This window comes from Symphalangus syndactylus, chromosome 24 (assembly GCF_028878055.3).
Source record: "Symphalangus syndactylus isolate Jambi chromosome 24, NHGRI_mSymSyn1-v2.1_pri, whole genome shotgun sequence".
In the NCBI taxonomy this organism is placed as follows: domain Eukaryota; kingdom Metazoa; phylum Chordata; class Mammalia; order Primates; family Hylobatidae; genus Symphalangus; species Symphalangus syndactylus.
This window is the reverse complement of record NC_072446.2, coordinates 54,942,789-54,963,529: the sequence shown is the minus strand read 5'-3', so window position 1 is coordinate 54,963,529 and position 20,741 is coordinate 54,942,789. Positions and strand designations below refer to the sequence as shown.

General features: G+C 42.2%; 1 pseudogene; it reads left to right on the top strand.

Annotated features, from left to right (window-relative positions):
• The first annotated feature begins 8,164 nt into the window (after positions 1-8,164).
• Positions 8,165-8,657, top strand: LOC129474521 (large ribosomal subunit protein eL24-like; annotated as a pseudogene).
• Positions 8,658-20,741: the final 12,084 nt, after the last annotated feature.

Below are 20,741 nucleotides of genomic sequence, written 5' to 3'. Positions count from 1 at the left end.
TCAGATCACTGAAGTCATTTCAAAGAATAACTTTTCCCTGATTCAAAAGGTCTCTCTTGCCTTTCACATACTACAAATGTGGAGAGAGAGACATAAAGAATTTTAAAAATTAAATTCTTAATTTGGAGTATTCATTTTAAAAATGATTTACGTGTTTCACCCCAAAGTGGTTAGAACCTGGTTTTATTTTCTAGGGTTTTATTTTTCCTTTTCTCTATTTCAATTAAAGGAATCTCTTTAAATGAATAAACCAATTAAATGAAACTTCTTATGATTTCATTCCATACAATAGAAGAAACAAATGCTCATTAAAAGTTGTCTTAGTGGCACAAAGGAGAGTAATTAATTCTCAGCATTCACACCAGCAAAACGATAAACAAGAGGGAAAACATCCCCAACTCTGGAAGAGGTGGTGTAGATGTGAATCTGCAAACCAACTTAAAAAAATATATACCTAGTTTGAAATTAGTCTTTGGAAGAAATATAATTCCCAAATTAAGTCTCTTCCCACCTTAGCATAAACCAAGGCTAGTTTTTAGCAGAAGACCAGTTCCTCTGGGCAAGAGCTGTGAATTTCAATAAGTTGGCAAGCCAAGTTTTCTACACAAATCGGAGATTAAATCAAGTTGTTTTCCCTTTTTAAAATATAAAGTATAAACAAATACCAAACTGGGGCATGTTCCAAATCCTCAGCAGCTAAATTGCATTTAACTTTTCTACCAGAAAATGTGATCAATTTAGTAAGTCAATAAGTACGTAAATACTACCCCCGCCTATGTTTTATCACAGAATATCATTGATAATATTAAATGTGTCCAAGACCGCTCATGAGTTATTTTCTCTTCTATTAATCTGTTGTCTGCATTTTTCTACCCTGTCCACTAACACACAAAGAGATGGGTATCAAAACTCAACACACACACATACTGCTAGGTGAAATTCATACATCCTAAAGAAGCTAGTGCAGAGGGGGAAATGCTATAAGCCAATGGTGAAAAATATATTGACTATCTTTATCCAGGCAGTTCATGCCTACGTATGCTCTGCAATGACAAGGACATTTGTTGTCAGGGACTGAGAGGTGGCTTTCAATGCCAGGAGCTTTTTCTGGTAAAAGTGGGCCATTGGCTAAAAAATTGTATCTGAAGACTTTGTTTTAAAACTGGAGATTTTGAACATAACCTGAATTATCCAGACAACATGGTTTGGTGAACTCGGCAATCCGTGTACTTCAAGATTACATGAGAAGCTTTTGAAAAAAAATAAAACACAAGGTTTTATTGAGTAGAGTCACCAAAAATGGGAAAAAATAATTCCTTTCCTTCATTTGCCTATTTTCTTCATTGTACTGTTTTTGCACAATCACCCATTTGATGCTCACTGGAATGCTAAAAGTGTGAATTCGAGATAAGAATTTATCTCCACTCCTGAGGCCCAAGTTATGGAACTTGTTCACTACAAGAGCAAAAGCAAGAACCCACATTTCCTGACTCCTAGTCCAGTGCTCTCTCCAAATAATAGCTAACGTAAACGTTTAATTTGTTCTTTTTCATAGGCCCTCCCTATCACCAAATAAGACTGACCACTTTAATTCGCTGAAGCTTTGTCAGAATGTAGCAAATTTGGAAAGCACTCTTGACTAGGGGTCAGTTCAGCCCTTAGTTATAGCTCTGTGACCTTGAACAAGTCACTCTCTTATTTTAGTTGGGTTCCCCTAGAAGTCAGCCCTAAGCCAAAGATGAGTGCAAATAGATTTTTCAGGAGGTGATCTCAGGAAGCAACACTATAGGGGAAGTAAGGAAAAGAAACAGGGAAGGGGAGGGAGCAATGTAGAGTGAATTACCAAGCAAGTTACCATTTTATTGCAACTGGAACTTAATACTACTAGAGAAACCTTGGGAGGCAGTGTAGATGCCTGCTTGAGGGACAAGGGAATTGTAGCATCCAATTATTGGTTGAGGACTTCTGGAGTGGGCATTATTTGCCCACACTGTAGAGTTGCCTTACAGGAGGTGAAGAAGACATTGGCCAAAGAAAGACCCTAGGTGAAGGGTCATAGATGCTGGCAGTTGGATGGTGGGCCGATGTGCATGGAAATGGTGAGTCCCATTGTGTTTTCCAAAAACAGCTGTGTCTGTATCTCCCAGCCCACGTGTTCTTTTGCAATTGACTTTGCCACTCTCCCATCAAGAAGTGGGACTTAGTTTTCCACCCTTTGAATCTGGATGGGCCCTGTGACTGTTTTGACCAATAGAACACAGTGAAATTGACATTGTACTAATTCCAGTGTGGGTGTTAACTGGCCAAGCAGCTTCCATTTCTTGTTTCTTGGAATGCTGGCTCTTGGGACACTCCCTCTTAGAACTCAGCCACAATGCTGGAGACAGATCAGGTGAACGTGCAGTTCAACAGCCCTAGCTAAGCTCCCAGCTGACTGCCAGCATTAGCCACCAATGTGGAGTGAGCAATGACCATGAGAATGAGTCATCTTGGATGTCCAGCCCAGTGGAGGCTTCAGAAGACTGCAGCTCTTACATCTGACTTAAAAACACTTAAGAGATCCTGCGATGGTTACTTTATGTATCAACTTGGCTAGGCTATGGTACCCAGTAACTTGCTGTGAAGGTATTTTATATATGTAGTTAATATCTAAAATCAGTTGACTTTAAGTATTAGAGATTATCCTCCATAATGTGAATGGGCCTCATCTGATCAGTCGAAGGCCTTAAAAGCAAAAACGGAAGTTTCCTGGAGAAGAAATTCTGCCTCAAGACTGTTACATCAACTCCTGCCTGCATCTCCAGCCTGCCAGCCTGTGCTACAGATTTCTGATTTGCCAACCCCTGCAATTACATGATCCAATTCCTTTAAGTATATATATATATATGGTATATCTATATACAGGGTATATGTATACACACATACATATACACACACACACACACACACACACACACACACACGTATATATATATATATACCTATGTCTGTAATTGGTTCTTTTTCTCTGGAGAACTCTGGCTGAAAAGGATCCAAGCCAAGAACCACCCAGGTGAGCCCAGTAAACCCACAGAACCATAAAAGTAATAAAAAGCCACTGTTTACCACACAGCAGTAGATAATGAGAATAATCAGAACAGGAAGTGACATTGTCCACTCTGCTTCTCTGTACCTCAGTTTCATCATCTCTGTAGTGAATATCTTGTCCTAGATTGACATTTTAGCTCTTTCGAACTTTCTTGCTCTCAAATTCCCAAGACTCATCAATGAGGTGGACTATTCTGCTGTAGTTAAATTGATAATACATATTTTGTTAACACCAAGCTGAAAAAAAGAATAAAGAATTAAATATGATAAGATGGACAGATTACTAAATTATAAAAATTGTGGCACTGAAGAGGTTATAAAGTTAATTAAATAGTTGGTAGGTTAAGGAAAAGTAGTTTTATTCTTCTTTATTATGTTGCTTAAATAAACCTGAAATATTTCTGTGGTTTTATGATGAGAGAGTTTTTATTGGCGCTTTTGTGAAATAATGGCAATGACCTTGTCTATGGGCTTTCTACAGAACAGGAGGTAACACTTCTCATCAATGATGTCATCAAAATATTCTAGAAATCAGGTTGAATATCGTAATAGAGAAAAAAACATGAGGTCCAATTGTTTTCCTACTCTTGGAATGCCCAGGTGCATTTTCTGAGATTTGAGGGATCATGGGAATCTTTGTATTTCTTTTCCTTCCCCATAGCAGATAACTCTTTTCTTTCTGTTTTTTTTTATTGCCCAAAGATAATGATGTGACAATTTCAATGTGTTATTAGAAATTTATTCCTATAGAGAAATTCAGCTCTGAAATATTCAAGGAAGCTTAAGAAAGGGAAGCAATTAAAGAATGTTGGAGAAGGAATCCCATGGAGTGTTAGAGTGCAAAGTGGTAGAAAATTTCAACTTATTGCTATCTTCGTTGCTCTACACACCTTGCAATATCCAGTTGGCCTGAGGCTCTCACTTCATTTCATATTGTCACTTCTAGACACAATTTCATTCCCTCTATTTTTTTTGTTTGTTCTGTTTTTAAGAGATAGGGTCTCGCTATGTTGGCCAGGCTGAAGTGCAGGGGCTGTTTACAGGCATGATCATAGCACACTGCAGCATTGAACTCCTGGGCTCCGCAATTCTCCCAAGTAGCTGAGACTATAGGCACAGGCCACTGCGCCTGGCCCCTTTACCTTCTATTTAAAATTCATCTCACTGACTTCAAGTTCTGCTTAGGGATAAAAGAGAGCTGGAAAGAGCATTGCTCTCATCTTACAGCAACAAAGGCCAGAAAGCCAGGAAGTATGTCTGTTGTTGAAGGCACCAGAGTACTAATATCACAAGGCAACCAACTGGCCCAAGACTTAGGCTCAGGGTGAGACTTCCTGTGCATGCCCAAAGCACTCCATCTGACAGATTCTGAGTGTATCCACTGAGTTCTTCAATGCAAATCTAGAGCATGGAGAGGAAGTTCAACAGTTTCCGTTTAAGCAAGGTAGTCTATTCCGGTAGTCCTATAATAGGTCTGGAAATCTGTCTTAGTCCTCCAACATTCTTTCCACAATTCTTCTTTATAGAGTTGTTTTGGCTGTTAGAAACAGCTTGTCAATTTCTTAAAAAAAAAAAAAAAAAGACCTGCTGGGATTTTGATCGGGAGTTTGTAGAATTTATCAATCAATTTGGAGAGAATTGACATCATAACAATATTGAGTGTCCTGACTCATATTTCTCTCCATTGATTTAGATCTTCTTTCATTTCTCTTAGCAATATTTGCAGTTTTCAGTGTGCAGTTCTATCACATCTTTTGTCAGATTTGCCTCTAAATATTTCATGGTTTTTGATGCTATTGTAAATGGTATTTTAAATTTTTCAATTTCCTATTGTTTGTTGCTGGTATATAGAAATACAGTTGAGTTTTATATATTGATCTTTTATCCTACAACCTTGCTAAACTCACTTATTAGTTCTCTGCAAGGCTAGAAACCAGAATGACACAGCCTGGTTTCCCTCCTCCCCATTATCCTAAGAGGACATTTGTCATGCAGATGACCATGGGTTGCCCTGTACTTCTCTGTCTTCTGTTTTTTTTTTTTTTTTTTTTTTTTTTTTGAGACGGAGTCTCACTCTTTCACCCAGGCTGGAGTGCAGTGGCGCGATCTCGGCTCACTGCAAGCTCCGCCTCGCGGGTTCACGCCATTCTCCTGCCTCAGCCTCCCAAGTAGCTGGGACTACAGGCGCCCGCCACTGCACCCGGCTAATTTTTTGTATTTTTAGTAGAGACAGGGTTTCACCGTGTTAGCCAGGATGGTCTCGATCTCCTGACCTCGTGATCTGCCCGTCTCAGCCTCCCAAAGTGCTGGGATTACAGGCGTGAGCCACCGCGCCCAGCCTTAATTCTCTGTCTTCTGCTGGCTTCGAACAAGAGAAGCAACCTCTCCAAGCCTCAGGATAATAATGCTCACCTTGCCATGCTATAGTTAGGAGTAATAAGAATCTATATGTTGAAAGCCCAGCCAAGGCCTGAATCATAGCACTCAGTATATGTCAGTGTCCTTTGATTAATATTCTAAGTTCTCCATGGAAACTTCTTTTGTGCTCCCAAGTGCTAAATACCCTTTAGGTCCAAGTGTTCAAAACATCCTCACTTGTTGGCCTATCATGATATGCTCCATTAAGGAACGAAAAACTATGTTTTTAGTTAATGCACACGCTGTTTCTAAATAGCTGACGCTGTCAGAGTTCATTTCTCCTTTCTTACCCTGCAGGTTACCTTCATAGTGTCTGTACAGTCCAGGACATCCTCCACCTCTCTGTTAGAGGGTGTTCTCTGGTGCTGGGACTCCTTGGGAGATTGCAAGCAAGACTGGAAATACTAGAGTTGTCTTAGTTCAAGTCGCTGTAACAAAATATGTTAGACTGGGTAACTTATAAACAACAGGAAAGTAGAGTGCTCACAATTCTGGAGGCTGGGAAGTTCAAGATTGAGGCACCAGCAGACTGGGTGTCTGGCAAGGACTCGCTACTTCACTGATGGCATCTTCTTGTTACATCCTCACATGGTGGAAGGGCAAAAGGGGCAAACAGCCTCCCTCAGGCCTCTTTTACAAGAACACTAATCCCATTCATGAGGGCTCTGCCTCCCAAAAGCACCACTTCTTAATATCAAAACACTGGGGGCCGGGTGTGGTAGCTCACTCCTGTAATCCCAGCACTCTGGGAGGCTGAGGCAGGCGGATCACTTGAGGTCAGGAGTTCAAGACTAGCCTGGCCAACATGGTGAAACTCCGTCTCTATTAAAAATAGAAAAATTAGCTGGGTATGGTGGTGCATGCCTGTAATCCCAGCTATTCAAGAGGCTGAGGCAGGAGATTCACTTGAACCCGCGAGGCAGAGGTTGCAGTGAGCTGAGATCACATCACTGCACTCCAGCCTGGGCAACAGAGCAAGACTCTATCTCAAAAAAAAAACACTGGGTATTCAATTTCAACATATGAATTTTGGAGTATTGCAAACATTCAGACCATAGCAGGAGTTAACCTAAGGAGCAACCCTCCATCAGTGAGTGGTGGGAGTGGATAGATTCAAAAGCTTACTTTCTCATCCCTCAGTCAAGATGATTCTGTTCCATCCTTACATAGTCCCTTAGAGGTCCCCAGCTGAATTGAGTCACAGCTGTCCTCAGTGATAACCTGCTCATTAAGGCCCCTTAAATCTGCTTCCTTCCCTTCTCTGTCTCATGGTCCATGTCTCTCAACCACTTCCTGGGATAACCTCCAAAATAAACTAGTTGTGCCCCCAAACCTTGTCTTGGGATCTGCTTTGGAGAATCAAGAACAAGATAGGTCATTTGACAAATGTTCAAGGTAGTTAGTAGCAGAACTAGAATTAGAACCCAGGTCTTCCGGTTCTAGACTATGTTCTTTAGTCTTACCAGATGTGGGAGTAATGCACTTGAAACAATGATAACACAGCATCCAGCAGTAAGTAATTGGACACTAATAGCCCAGCACTGGCTCTGCATGCCATGCTTGTATCCTAAGGCTGGTATTAGGAATTACTCTTCTGAGTGGGTTCAAATAGCAACATAATCAGCAAATGAAGTGGTGACTGAGGTGCGGGTCACTGAAGCCAAGAAGGGATAATTTTTTAAAGATAATGAAATAGTAGTGATATGGGATATTTTAAAATCTCATGGGGGGAAGGGAGCCTACAGTAGTGGTGCACAGCTGTAAGTATGACTTAACGATGCAAGTTTTAAAAAGCCCAGAGGTACTGGTCAGCAGCATTTACTAAACCACGTGTTTCCATAAGCAAGGCACATGTACACATTTGACAAATGACTTATTAGCAGTGCTATAGTGTGGTGGTGCTGTGATATACTAGAAAGATGCCTACCCCATGACGTTTTAAGTCAATTTTAAAAGTTAAATACAAGTTACTGTATTAAATGCCATCACTGTCAATATCATAGTATATGAAACGAAAACAGTCTCATCAAAACAGGACTAGACAAATTGCGTCATGTAAGATCCACAAACAAAACTCTACATAACCGTTTGAAAGGAAAAGGCAGATCTATAGCTTCCATATCCTGATACAGAAGGATCGCCAAGATATGTTAAGCAAAAACACAAGATGCAGCACAGTGTGTAAAGAGTGCTGCTATTTACATATTTTAAATGCTATAGTAGCTGGGTTCGGAAATGTAGAGGTGCTCAGATAGACAAATATGTGCTTAGAATAACTCAGGAAGGCCAAGTAAGATACTGGTAACTCATTGCCTCTGGAAAAGGAAACTGGAAGGCTTGTGGCAGGAATGAGAGGGACATTTTTTGGTCTCTTTTTCACAATTGACTTTCCTATGATGTATTGTTTCAAAAATATTATAATAATGAAAGAATATATGAGAGCTGTCCTGGAAGCCAGCCACCAGAGAAAGAGACTAGACCACTGACTGACACAGGATAATGTGGAAAGAAAGGCCTAGCCAACATCTATACCAAGGCCACAGTACAAGAGTGAAGCCATCCTGGACATTGCAGCCTCAGCAAAGCTCCTGGTTGAATGTGCTTAATATGTGAACCGTTCTCTTTACCATCTTTTTTCTCCTCCCGTGGAGCCGCCACCATGAAAATCTAGCTGTGCAGTTTTAGCGGATACAAGATCTACTCCGGACACAGGAGGCGCTATGCCAGGACCGAAGGGAAGGTTTTCCAGTTTCTTAATTCAAAATGCGAGTAGGCGTTCCTTTCCAAGAGTAATCTTCGGCAGATAAACTGGATTGTCCTCTACAGAACGAAGCACAAAAAGGGACAGTCAGAAGAAATTCAGAAGAAAAGAACCCGCCGAGCAGTCAAATTCCAGAGGGCCATTACTGGTGCATCTCTTGCTAATATAATGGCCAAGAGGGATCAGAAACCTGTAGTTAGAAAGGCTCAACGAGAACAAGCTATCAGGGCTGCTAAGGAAGCAAAAAAAGGCTAAGCAAGCATCTAAAAAGACTGCAATGGCTGCTGCTAAGGCACCTACAAAGGCAGCACCTAAGCAAAAGATTGTGAAGGCTATGAAAGTTTTAGCTCCCCAAGTTGGTGGAAAACGCTAAGCTGGCAGATTCGATTTTTAAATAGATTGGATTTAAAAAAAAATGTGAACCAGGCCATCCAAATGAGCTCAGTCAGCCCACAGATTCAAGTGATATAATAAGTCATTTTGGTTTAAAGACACTAAAACCTACATGCACACATGAAGAAAGAAAGGAAAGAAAAATAGGAGAGAAAGAGAGAAGAAAAAGTTGAATACACAATGGTGACTTTTCCAAAGTAGAATTCTAGAGTAAGTGTGAGAAACATTTTGGGTGACTCTTGTTGCTGCTAAATGGTAGCAAGTAGTTAATTGTGTAAACACCACCATCCCTGAGTGGTGGTCTCCTATGATAGGGACCCAATGATACAGTAGAAAACCCACAGATCTTGGAGAAAGGCTGGACTAGATTTAAATAGTCAGCAAGTTCCTTAACCCCCCGAGCCTCAATGAAACAGGGATAATAACACACATTTTGCAGAGCTCTTGTGAGGCTTGAAGAAGTAGACTCCCACACATGATTCTATGGCTGAAAGAGAGTGGGTATATAATAATCATTGACTTTTTGAATCACCACCATCCCACCCCAACTGTATCAGTTATCTAATGCTGCCTACCAAATCATCCCCAAGCTTAATGACTTAAAAGAATATGATAATTTGTTATCTCATGGTTTCTAGGGTCAGAATTCAAGAGCAGCTTGGCTGTTCAGTTCTCCCTTGAGTTCCCTTGTGACGATGCAGTCAGATTTTGCCTAGAGCTGTAGTCATCTGCAAATTAGAGCTGGAGGGTCTAACTCCAGCTAAGTCTAATTGCCGACTTACCAGCACTCACATGGCTGGTACAACATCACACAGGTTGGCCCTGATACAATGCAGGAGGGGACTACACAAAGGCATGAATTCCAGGGGAAGGAATATTGGAGGACTATTATGGGCTGAGTTGTATCCCCTCAAAATTCATGTTGAAGTCCTAACTCCCAGTACCTCGGAATGTGACTGTGTTTGGAGATAGGCTCTCTACAGTGGTAATTAAGATTGTATTAGCCGTTCTTACATTGCTACAAAGAAATACCTATGGCTGGGTAATTTATAAGGAAGAGAGGTTTAACTGGCTTATGGTTCTGTAGGCTGTACAGGAAGCATAATGCTGGCATCGGCTCAACTTCTCAGGAGGCCTCAGGAAACTTACAATCACATGGGAGGCAAAGAGGGAGCAGGATGTCACGTGGCCAGAACGAGAACAAGAGAGAGAGTAGGGAGGTGCCGCATACTTTTAAACAACCACATCTTGTGAGAACTCATTCACTATTATGAAGACAGCACCCAGCCCCAAGCCATAAGGGATCTGCCCCCATGATCCAATCATCTCCCACCAGACTCCACCTGCAATATTGGGGATTACATCTTAACATGAGATTTGGGGGGGGTGAGAGCATAGATCCAAATCATGTCAAAGGCTAAATGAGGTCATCCGGGTGAGTGCTAACCCAATATGACCTGTGTTCTTATAAGAGGAGATTGGGACACAGACACAGAGGGACATCATGTAGACACAGGGAGAAGACAACCATCTATAAGCCAAAGAGAGAGGGCTCAGAAGAAATCAACCCTGCTGACGCCTTGATTGCAGACTTCTACCTTCCAGAACTGTGAGAAAATTTATTTCTGTGGTTTATGCCTTTCAATTTGTGGTATTTTATTATGGTGGCCCTACAAACTAATACGGGGGCCGTGATGGAAGCTGGCTTCCATATTGACCACCTTATTGCATTAAAAATAATGGCTTCTTCAGATACAAAGCCACTTATTGTACAATTCTATTTATATGAAATTTCCTGGATAGATAAACCCATAAAGATAGAAAGTAGGTTAGTGGTAGCCAGGGACTGGGGATACAGAGGAATGGGGAATGACTGCTAAGAGGTATAGGGTTTCTTTTTGGGGCGATGAAATGTTCTAGAATTAATAGTGTTGATGGTTGTACAACTTTGTGAATGTGCTAAAAATCACTAAATTTTACTCTTTCAAAGGATGAATTTCATCAAATGTGAACTATATCTCAATGTTTAAAAACATCTTGTTAGCTTCTTGTTGCTACACCCGACCATCATCCAGTATCTTTGGGGTGGTCTTCTGGCCTGGGTTCTGGTCCGAGAACTCAGCTGAGGAATGCTGAAGAAATATATGGCAGCCTTTATTCCTGAAGATGGCCTATAATCAAGTTGCGGTCATAGAACACGGCCTTAAAATATTTGCAAAAAGATTCCAGTTTAAATTCATTCCCAAAAAGTCCACACTGGGAAGAAGCAATGCCCCCATAACACCTTCACAGGTCCACCCCAGCTTCCATTCCTGCAGCAGTGGCCCACCTTGGATATGACACAGCCTCTCGTGCCTCAGTTTCGCTGCTCCAACAAACACCTGCCATTGTGAGAAGGAGCAGAATATAGTGGTTGAGAATTAGGGCTCTGGTGCTACATTGTATGGGTTATAACTCCACCCCTCCTTTGACGAGCCATGTGACCCTGGTGGAGTGGCTTAACCTCAACATGCTCCAAATTCCTCATCTGGAAAATGGGGCCAACACATGTAAAGAGCCAGGCACAAAGTGAAGCTCCATCATATTAGCTATCAGATGGTATTTACTGACACACATGCATGTGACCTCACACGTACAACCTCTAACAAAATGAATCCGTCGCCATTCCTCTTTGGTTACATTTAGAAGTCCTAGGAAATTCAGAATGCTTCCTTGTCCTCAGGGAGAGGTTGGAACCATTTGTTTATAGAGTGTTTTCTACGGGCCAGGCCTGTGCTAAGAACGTCTTAAATATTTATTTCATTTACTCCTTACAATTATTTGATAAATAAAAATGCTATTGCCCTCATTTTAGAAATGAGCAAAATGAGACATTCAAAATGTTGGGATGTGCTTAGAGCCACACAGTCACTAAGAGGCAGAGCTGGGACTGGAACTCAAGTCTACTGATTCTGAAGCACATGATCTTTAGACAACATGGTGCTGCCTGCGTGTCATTGATTTCTACCCCTGAGGCTGATGGGCTGAGATCTCCTCAACTGCCAGGGTTGACACAAAAGGAGTAAAACTGGATCCCAGGTTGAGGTTCCCAACTGAATGTCACCTACTGAGTCATCAGTGATGAATTCAGGTGACCAGAACCTGACCCTGCGTGGGCAGGTGACTGCAGAACCAGTAGAATTGATGAAAAGGACAGAGAGGAAGCTCAGGAAATGCCTCTGAAAGACAGAGATAAGTCATAAAATGCAGAATTTGGGCCATTACCTCTGATGACTTGCTTTACCTCCCAAAGGGATATTTTTCTTGTCTCCCTAAGAAGCAATGCTAGCTTGTGTTGGTTGAGGGATAATTCTACCAGGCATGATTCCAAGTGCATCACACAGATCACCACATTTAAGGCTCTCAATGACCCTGAGAGGAAGGCACTCTTACGATCACCATTTCACAGATGAGGAATTGGAGGCTGAGCAAGGGTAAGTAATCTGCCCAGGGTCACACAGGTTGTAAGAGAAGTGATAGTATACCATGCAGAGGGGGCACCTGAGCCCAAATTCCCAACCCTTGTATTTGACTGCTTCTCAAGGACACAATGGCAAATGTTTGATGATTAAGTGTAGGGAGGTTGTTTTGTGTAGCAGTCATCATTGAGGTGTGCCCCAGCAATGAATGAAGCCAACATTTCTACAAAGACTGTGAATAATTGCAGACAATGAGAAGTGGAACATTCTACATGCGGTGCCCTGCCACCTTGTAAACATAAATACATAGTCATCAAATAAATGGTATTTATTATGCAAACCCTTTGGTTTTAACCTGCCTGCGAATTGTAAGAACAGGCCTAGAGCGTCCCTTTGTTTCCAACCCTTGTAGTTAGGAGTACTTGTTGAACCCTGATGAGAAGTGCATCCAAGTGGCAAACAATTAAGAAATTCACCAAATGATTTTTGAGGAGAATCTTGGCATTCAAAGATTGTTCACATGTGACATCAGCACCTACAGCCTGTCACTCATGCACCCAAGGCTGCAGGGCTGCAGGGCTGTAGAGCTGCTCCTGCCTGGTACACCACGCCACAGGCCAGTCCTGCAGGGAGAAAAGAGTGCAAAGATTTGGTGTTTCAAGTCTGTCTCCTCTGAGGATTCCTCTTTGTCTACAAAGGGATAATCCTGGAGACCTCATGGAAGCCCAATTCAAGGACTTCAGTGGAAATCATAGGCATATAAGAGCTGTGAGACAGAGTGAGCCCATCTTGTTTAAGTAGTGAGTCTCTAGCTAGAGGCAGTTAACTACTCTATTATTCCATTTTTTGGCTGTTATTTAGCTTTTCTAGAACTCAAGTATTTTAGAGACTCATTTTTTTTTTTTAGACAGGGTATCACTCTGTCACTCAGGCTGGAGTGCAGTGGCGTCATCTCGGCTTGAACCTTCGCCTCCTGGGTTCAAGCGATTCTCTTGCCTCAGCCTCCTGAGTAGCTGGGCTTACAGGCATATGCCACCATGCCCAGTTCATTTTTTGTATTTTTAGTACAGACAGGGTTTCACCATGTTGTCCAGGCTGGTCTTAAATCCTGAGCTCAGGTAATCCTCCAGCCTCCACCTCCCAAAGTGCTAGGATTACAGGGGTGAGCCACTGTGCCCAGTCAGGACCCACATATTAATTGTTGGTTTATGTGATATGAAATAAAATGAGGAAATCTATGTTTTTATTTTATTTATTGGAATCTGCACCCAATTCTTATTATTTCAAATTAGGTATTACGTACGTCTTTGTTAGCCAGGCATGGTGGCATGTGCCTGTTGTCCCAGCTCCTTGGGAGACTGAGGCAGGAAGATCACTCGAGCCCAGGAATTCAAGGCTGCAGTGAGCTATGATCATGCCACTGCACTCCAGCCTGGTGACAGACTGAGACCTTGTCTTAAAATCAAATTAATTTAATTAAAAAAACAAATGCCTTTGAGCAAAGTGCTGTTAGTAACCTCATGTCTTCCTGTATTCATCCGGGTTCTTCAGAGAAACAGAACCAGTAGGACACACACACACACACATGCACACACACACACGTGTGTATATATATACGTGTGTATATATACGTATATGGAGAGAGAGAGATTTATTTTTAGGAATTGGTTCATGAGATTGTGAGGGACTTCATTCTTTTCTCCTAAGGCCTTCAACTGACTGGATGAGGCCCATCAACATTTTGGAGAGTAATCTACTTTCCTCAAAGCCTACTGCTTCAAATATTAGCAACATCTAAAAAAAAAATCTTCACAGTCATGTCTAGGCTGGTGTTTGATAAAGCAACTTGGCCTAGCCAAGTTGACACATAAAATAAATTCACCATCACACCTCTCCTCTTGATGACCATCACCTCTATATTAGTCCATTTCACACTGTTATAAAGATACTACCTGAGACTGGGTAATTTATAAACAAAAGACATTTAATTGCCGCATGGCTGGGGAAGCCTCAGGAAACTTGCAACCACAGCGGAAGGGGAAGCAAGGCACGTCTTACATGGCAGCAGGTGAGAGAGAGAGAGAGAGAGAGAGAGACAGACAGAGAGAGAGAGAGCAAGCTCTCAGTGGAAACTGCCAGACACTTTCAAACAACCAGGTCTCCTAAGAACTCCCTCACCACCACAAGAACAGCAATTACCTCCCACCAGGTCCTTTCCTTCGCACAGAGGTATTACAGTTTGAGGTTTGGGTGGGGACACAGAACAAAACCATATCAACCTCCCAGCAAGGATGGCATCTTACCTTCTATTCTTATCTTTCCACTTCCCAGTGATTTATATCCTCCCTCACCCTGTTCCATGTTCATCCATCTTTCCACCTCATCTCTAGATCTGCATGGTTCAACACAGTGGCTACTAGCTACATGTAGCCTCTTAAATTTTAATTTTAATTATTAAAATAAAATTAAATTTGGCTGGGCCCAGTGGCTCACACCTGTAATCCCAGCACTTTCGGAGGCTGAGGAGGGTGGATCACCTAAGGTCAGGAGTTCGAGACCAGCCTGGTCAACATGGCAAAACCCTGTCTCTACTAAAAATACAAAAATTAGCCAGGTGTGGTGGCGCATGCCTGTAATCCCAGTTATTAGAGGGCACTGAGGCAGGAGAATCACTTGAACCCAGGAGGCAGAGGTTGCAGTGAGCTGAGATTGCACAACTGCACTCCAGCCTTGGCAACAGAGTAAGACTCCATCTCAAAATAAATAAATAAATACAAATTCAATTAAAAATTCAATTTTTCAGTTGCACTAGCCACATTCAATTGCCCAATAGCCATGCATGGCTAATGGCTACCAGATTGGATAGCACAAAATGGAATATTTCCATCATTGCAGAAAGTCCTATTAGACAGAGTCTCTCTGACTGGTTCTTTATTACAGCCTTGGCTTCATTATCTGGGACTTTGTCCTTGAGTGTTGGCTCTTAATATTACTGTTCCAGGTTTTTATTACCATCTAGATAGTCACATAAATCCTCACTGAGAATTTTATGGAAAGATATTTTGATGCATTTGTGCAATTTCTGCATGGAATGCTTGTGTATTAGTCAGGATAAGCAATGCCAGCTGCTGAGACAAACAACCTTAAAATATCAGTTTTTAATTGATTTATTTATTGATTTATTGCTCAATTAAGATTGATTTATTGCTCAAGTCACAGTCCCGTGCTTATTGCAGTCAGTCACTTTTCTTCCAGGGCCTCAGAGTTCTCCAATGGATTCTTTGCACCTAGCCAGGCAACTAATGGAAACAGGAAGATTGTGCAGGATGTTTTGGGGTCAGGCCTGGAAGTGGCTGCATCACTTTTGCCCACATTTCACTAGTCAGACTTGGTCATGTAGATCCATCTAACGGCTAGCAAGGATGATAAATGCAGTCTTTCTGAGATCTAAGAAGGAAATTAACCAGAATGGTGAACACATCATGCTTTATCACAGCATGTAGAAAAATGTATTCTATGCGTGCTATTCCCAATACATGAACCATGTATCTGTAAAAACCCTTCTGGGTCACATAGTATATATTTTACACATCTCATACAAGGAAAATAAAAAATATAGGTAGCTTCAAATGATGAGGATCAAGGCAAAGGATATATATATATATATATATAATATATATATATATATATATATATATATATATATATATATATATATATATATATAAGAGAGGATGGACTCTGGAATTGGAACAGGCCTGTGTCCAAATCCTACCACTCTTAATCCTACCACTACCATTGGTTTGACAAGAACACACTGATAGTGTGATCTTGGGCTAGTTGCTTCAACTTGTGGTGCCCTCAAAGGACGGTTGTAGATCTAAATGAGGCTACAAATGCTTGCACCAGTGTACATGTCAGTGACAGAAGGAGTACACGTCAATGGCATACTCATACATGGGACATCACAGCTTTCCCCCCACTTCCTACATTTGATTTGTCTCTACTTTTTTATTTTGGTAGAGTCTTGCCCAGGCTGGCTGTTGCCCAGGCTGGAGTACAATGGCTCATAGCTCACTACAGTCTTGAATTCCTGGGCTCAAGAGATCATTCCACCTCAGCCTCCTGAGTAGCTGGGACTACAGGTGGGTGCCATCATGGCTGGCTAATTTAAAAAAAAAAAATTTTGTAGAGGGGGGGATCTCACTATGTTGCCCAGGTTGGTCTTGAACTCCTGAGATTAAGTGATCTTCCTGCCTTGGCCTCCTGAAGTGCTGGGATTATAGGTGTGAGCCACTTTGCCCGGCCTCATCTCTACTTCTACATCAACTTTTCTAATGGGGTAGGAAGCAATGTCTTCTATTTCTGCATAATGACTGCAAAATGAAATCTTTTCCTACTTTCATATCTATCATGGATTGAAATGTGTCCCCTGCACAATACATATGTTGGGGTTCTAACTCTGAGTACCTCAGAATGCAGTCTTCTTTGGAAACAGGGTCAATGCAGATGTAGTTAAGATGAGATCATACTGGGGAAGGGTGGGCGTCTAATCCAATATGATCGGTGCCTTCATAAAAAGGCAGAATTTGGAGACACATACACAGGTAGAACACCATGTGAACATGAAAGCAGAGGTCAAGATGATGTGCCTACAAGCCAAGGAACATCAAAGATTGCCTGCAAACCACCAGCAGCCAGGAGAGAGGCATGCGGCAGATTCTTCCCCACAGCCCTCAGAAGGAACGAGCCATGCAGATATCTTGATCTTCAACTTCTAGCCTCCAGACCTGAAACGCAATAAATCCTGTTAAGACACCTAGTTTGTGGTGCTTTCTTACAGCAGCCCTAGCAAATTAATACAATATCCAAGCAGTTATTGACTCAAATATACATGATTTAATTAAAAGCAGCATAGTGCATACATTTTAAAATATAAAATGCTGCTGCAGGCCAGACGCGGTGGCTCACGCCTATAATCCCAGCAGTTTGGGAGGCCAAGGCGGGTGGATCACCTGAAGTTGGGAGTTTGGGACCAGCCTGACCAACATGGAGAAACCCTGTCTCTACTAAAAATACAAAATTAGCCAGGCGTGGTGACACATGCCTATAATCCCAGCTACTCAGGAGGCTGAGGCAGGAGAATCACTTGAACCAGGGAGGCAGTGGTTGCGGTGAGCTGAGATCACGCCATTGCACTCCAGCCTGGGCAACAAGAGCGAAATTCCATCTCAAAAAAAAAAAAAAAAAATTGCTGCTGCATTGAGAGGCCAAGAGGAATCGGAACAGGACTTGTTGGGTTTCCCTCTCAATTAGTATTAGATCATGTCCCCTTTGTCCGATCACATTTCTACACAACTGTCGATCATGCCTATCCAATAAAGTCCCCATAAAAGACCCAAGGGGACAGGGTTCAGGAAGCTTCTGAGCTGGCTGAACATGCGGAGGAGGTTCCTGGAGGGTGGTGTGCCCGTGGAGGGCATGGAACCTCTACACCCCTTCCCCTAGACCTCACCCTGTGAATCTTTTCATCTGTATCTTTTGTGATATTCTTATAATAAACTGGTAAATGTAATGTATATATACATATATATGGAAATATGTTGAAATTAGAATTTCCCAATATTAGAATACATGTACAATTCTAATTTCAATATATTTTCCACAATCAATTTTGTTTTTGAGCTACAAAAACAACAATTTCATTTGGTTCACCCTAAGATTCATGTGACTTCTGGGCCGAGACACTGGCTTCCCTTGCTGTTTGCTTAATGGGACCACTAGGAATCCATATTTTGAACTAGACTCATTAATATTACATAGATTTCCAGCTATGTGACTTTGGCCAAGCCCCTTATCTGCCCTGAAACCTTTTTCCCCTGTAAAACAAGGGAGTGGGGTTAGACTCCCTCTCAGTTCTAGCTAAGACATTCTAGGACTTAGAGGAAGCCTTGATCTAGGCAGACTTGATGACCCTTGGTCCAGTGAGCTAAAAGCAGGGCTGCTTACAGAAATCAGCTCAGCTAAATAGTTTGAAGAAAAATATTAAAATAGAGGGCTCTGGCAAATTAAATGTTCAAAGTGAAGAACTCAAAATTTATTGAAAGCCTGTCACCATTTAAAATGCATAATTTTAGCATAAATACTCTGGAAATATTCCTTTTTTTTGCTATGTGTTATTGTTAATAAAGGAGGTCCTACATCTAGATTTGTCATACGTCATTAATGAATCAACCATAGGATGCAAATTATAATTATTTTGAATTATCTATTTACTGTTTAATTACATTTAATTTTAGTTTCTCCTAAAATGGCCTAATAAAAATTTGGGGTGCTAAATGACTGCCTCATCTTCTTACTCTGTGCTACTTGCTGAAAATAGTCATATTAATTGTTTGGGGATTCTTTTTCTTAAAAAAATAAAAAAACTAACCTGGGGGCATGGTGCTAAATAAAATATCCTAAAAATTTAACGCTTTTCTTTTTTTCACCAGGGTTGTAGTAAAATGTAAGTTACACTAAACTCATTAAAATAAACCTTTGCACGTTACCACTGAGTCAATGGGATATAATCTGAATAAAAACGAAATAAAAGTCAAATCAGTGCTACCCTTAGACCAGGGCAAGAAGGCCTCTGCCCCAGCTTCTGTGTATTAGAGTGTCTGTTCTAGCCCTTCTCTGCCCATGCTGCTCCATGCAAGGCAAGGAAGTCCCAGTGCCAGATGACAGGCCCACCTGGGGTGCTCACACACATACACACACATGCTCTTCTAGAACACATTCTAAGTACCCAACACGCTTACCTTCCCTGCTCAAAGGGGCCCAGGCTGCTTTCTAAGGCTTTAAAAGACCTCTTGGCTGGGTCTTTCCTGCAAGGGTGACCATCGCTGGCATGCTCACTGCCCGGCCAAGAGGAGGTTGAGGTGGGGATGTGGGCAGGGTTGGGACTTGTTGGCTGGAGAAGAGGAGGAGAAGAGGCAGGGCACACACATCCCTGCCTGTGTGTGAGACCCCTCACAATGCAAAACTGAGCCTGCGGTGGGAAATGGGATTGTGGGGGAGCTGGAGAGGCAGGCAAACTAAATTCCACCCTGGTTTTCCAGGTTCTTAAGAAGGCATATTGGTCAAAGTGGAGAGGAGAACACAAATTTTACCTACAGTTTGTTATCTTGAAGTATAATTCAATATTTAGGCAGATGGTATGAGGGCCTCCATTCACACTCTTGCCCTGGACCTGGTAAATGTGAAAGGAAGGCTGAGTAAAATCATAGTTTTGTGTTGTTGGCCTTTGAGTGTTCCATCTCTCTTACAATTTTAGTTTGTCACAACTTGCACCTTGTATGTGTAAGTAAAATTAATGGCATAGAAAATAAACCAAAAGAAGTGAACAGTAAGAGACTAAAGAAACTCTACAGGCCGGGCACGGTGGCTCATGCAAGTAATCCTAACACTTTGGGAGGCCAAGGTGGGTGGATCACCTGAGGTTGGGAGTTCGAGACCAGCCTGGCCAACATGGTGAAACCCCGCCTCTTCTTAAAATATAAAAAATACCAAAAAAAAAAATTATCTGGGTGTGGTAGCGCATACCTGTAATCCCAGTTATTCAGGAGGCTGAGGCACGAGAATCTCTTGAACCCGGGAGGCGGAGCTTGCAGTGGGCAGAGATCACGCCACTGCACTCCAGCCTGGGCAACAGAGTGAGACTCCGTCTCAAAAAAAAAAAAAAAAAAAAAAATTTAGGAAAGGAAGGCAGGCAGAAAAGCAGGCTAAGCCTTAATTTTTCTGCCCAGTGGGTTTTGGAATATGGTTGGCTTCCTTCAGGAAGCTTTTTCCCCACGTTGGTGATGATAATAAAACCTGATGCTTTCTATGTGCTGGGCCCACTTACAAACACTAACACATATTAACAATCGAATCCTAAACTAATCCTGTGTTAACAGCCTCCCACTTTACATATGAGGAAACCTGGGGTGACTTGCACACGGCCTGGCAGCTGGGACGTGGATAGGGAATGTACACCCAGGCAGTCTGGCTCCTGGGCTCTTGCTAGAGGATCCTACAGGACATTAGGAGCATTGTCCATTAGAGCTGTCTGCACAAACGTCTGCTTCTCAAGCAACTAGTTATCAACTTTTCCCTCTCGCCAACGATACTGGCACCTGGAACAATCCTTAGATTCTGCACAGATTTTTGAGTAAGGGGTTGGTCCACTGTCGGGGCTGAGCACAGCTGTTTAGCATTTGAGGGTTTGTCTTTTTTTATGTGGTGCTTTGTGTCGCTTTTGAGTGCTGATATAATAGAACAAGCTTAGCACAGTGCCTGGCACTCAACAAATCCTGGCAAGAAAGGAGGCCGAGGAAAAGAAGCAAGCGAGGAGAGACGAAAGAAAGGGAGGGAATGCGCCTTGTAACATTAACGTAGCTTGTGCGAATTCTGGAAGGTGAGGGGAAAGGAGACAACATGCCAAGGGGGAGAGGAGAGGGCACCGAGAGCCCGCCCCTCCGACGCCGTCCGCCTTGGCCTCACGACGCCCCGCCTCTGTCTCACGACGCCCCGCCTCTGCCACGCCTCTTCCCCGCCCCATGTAGGTATTCGTCCCGCCCCCCCACAAAGCCGGCCTCCGC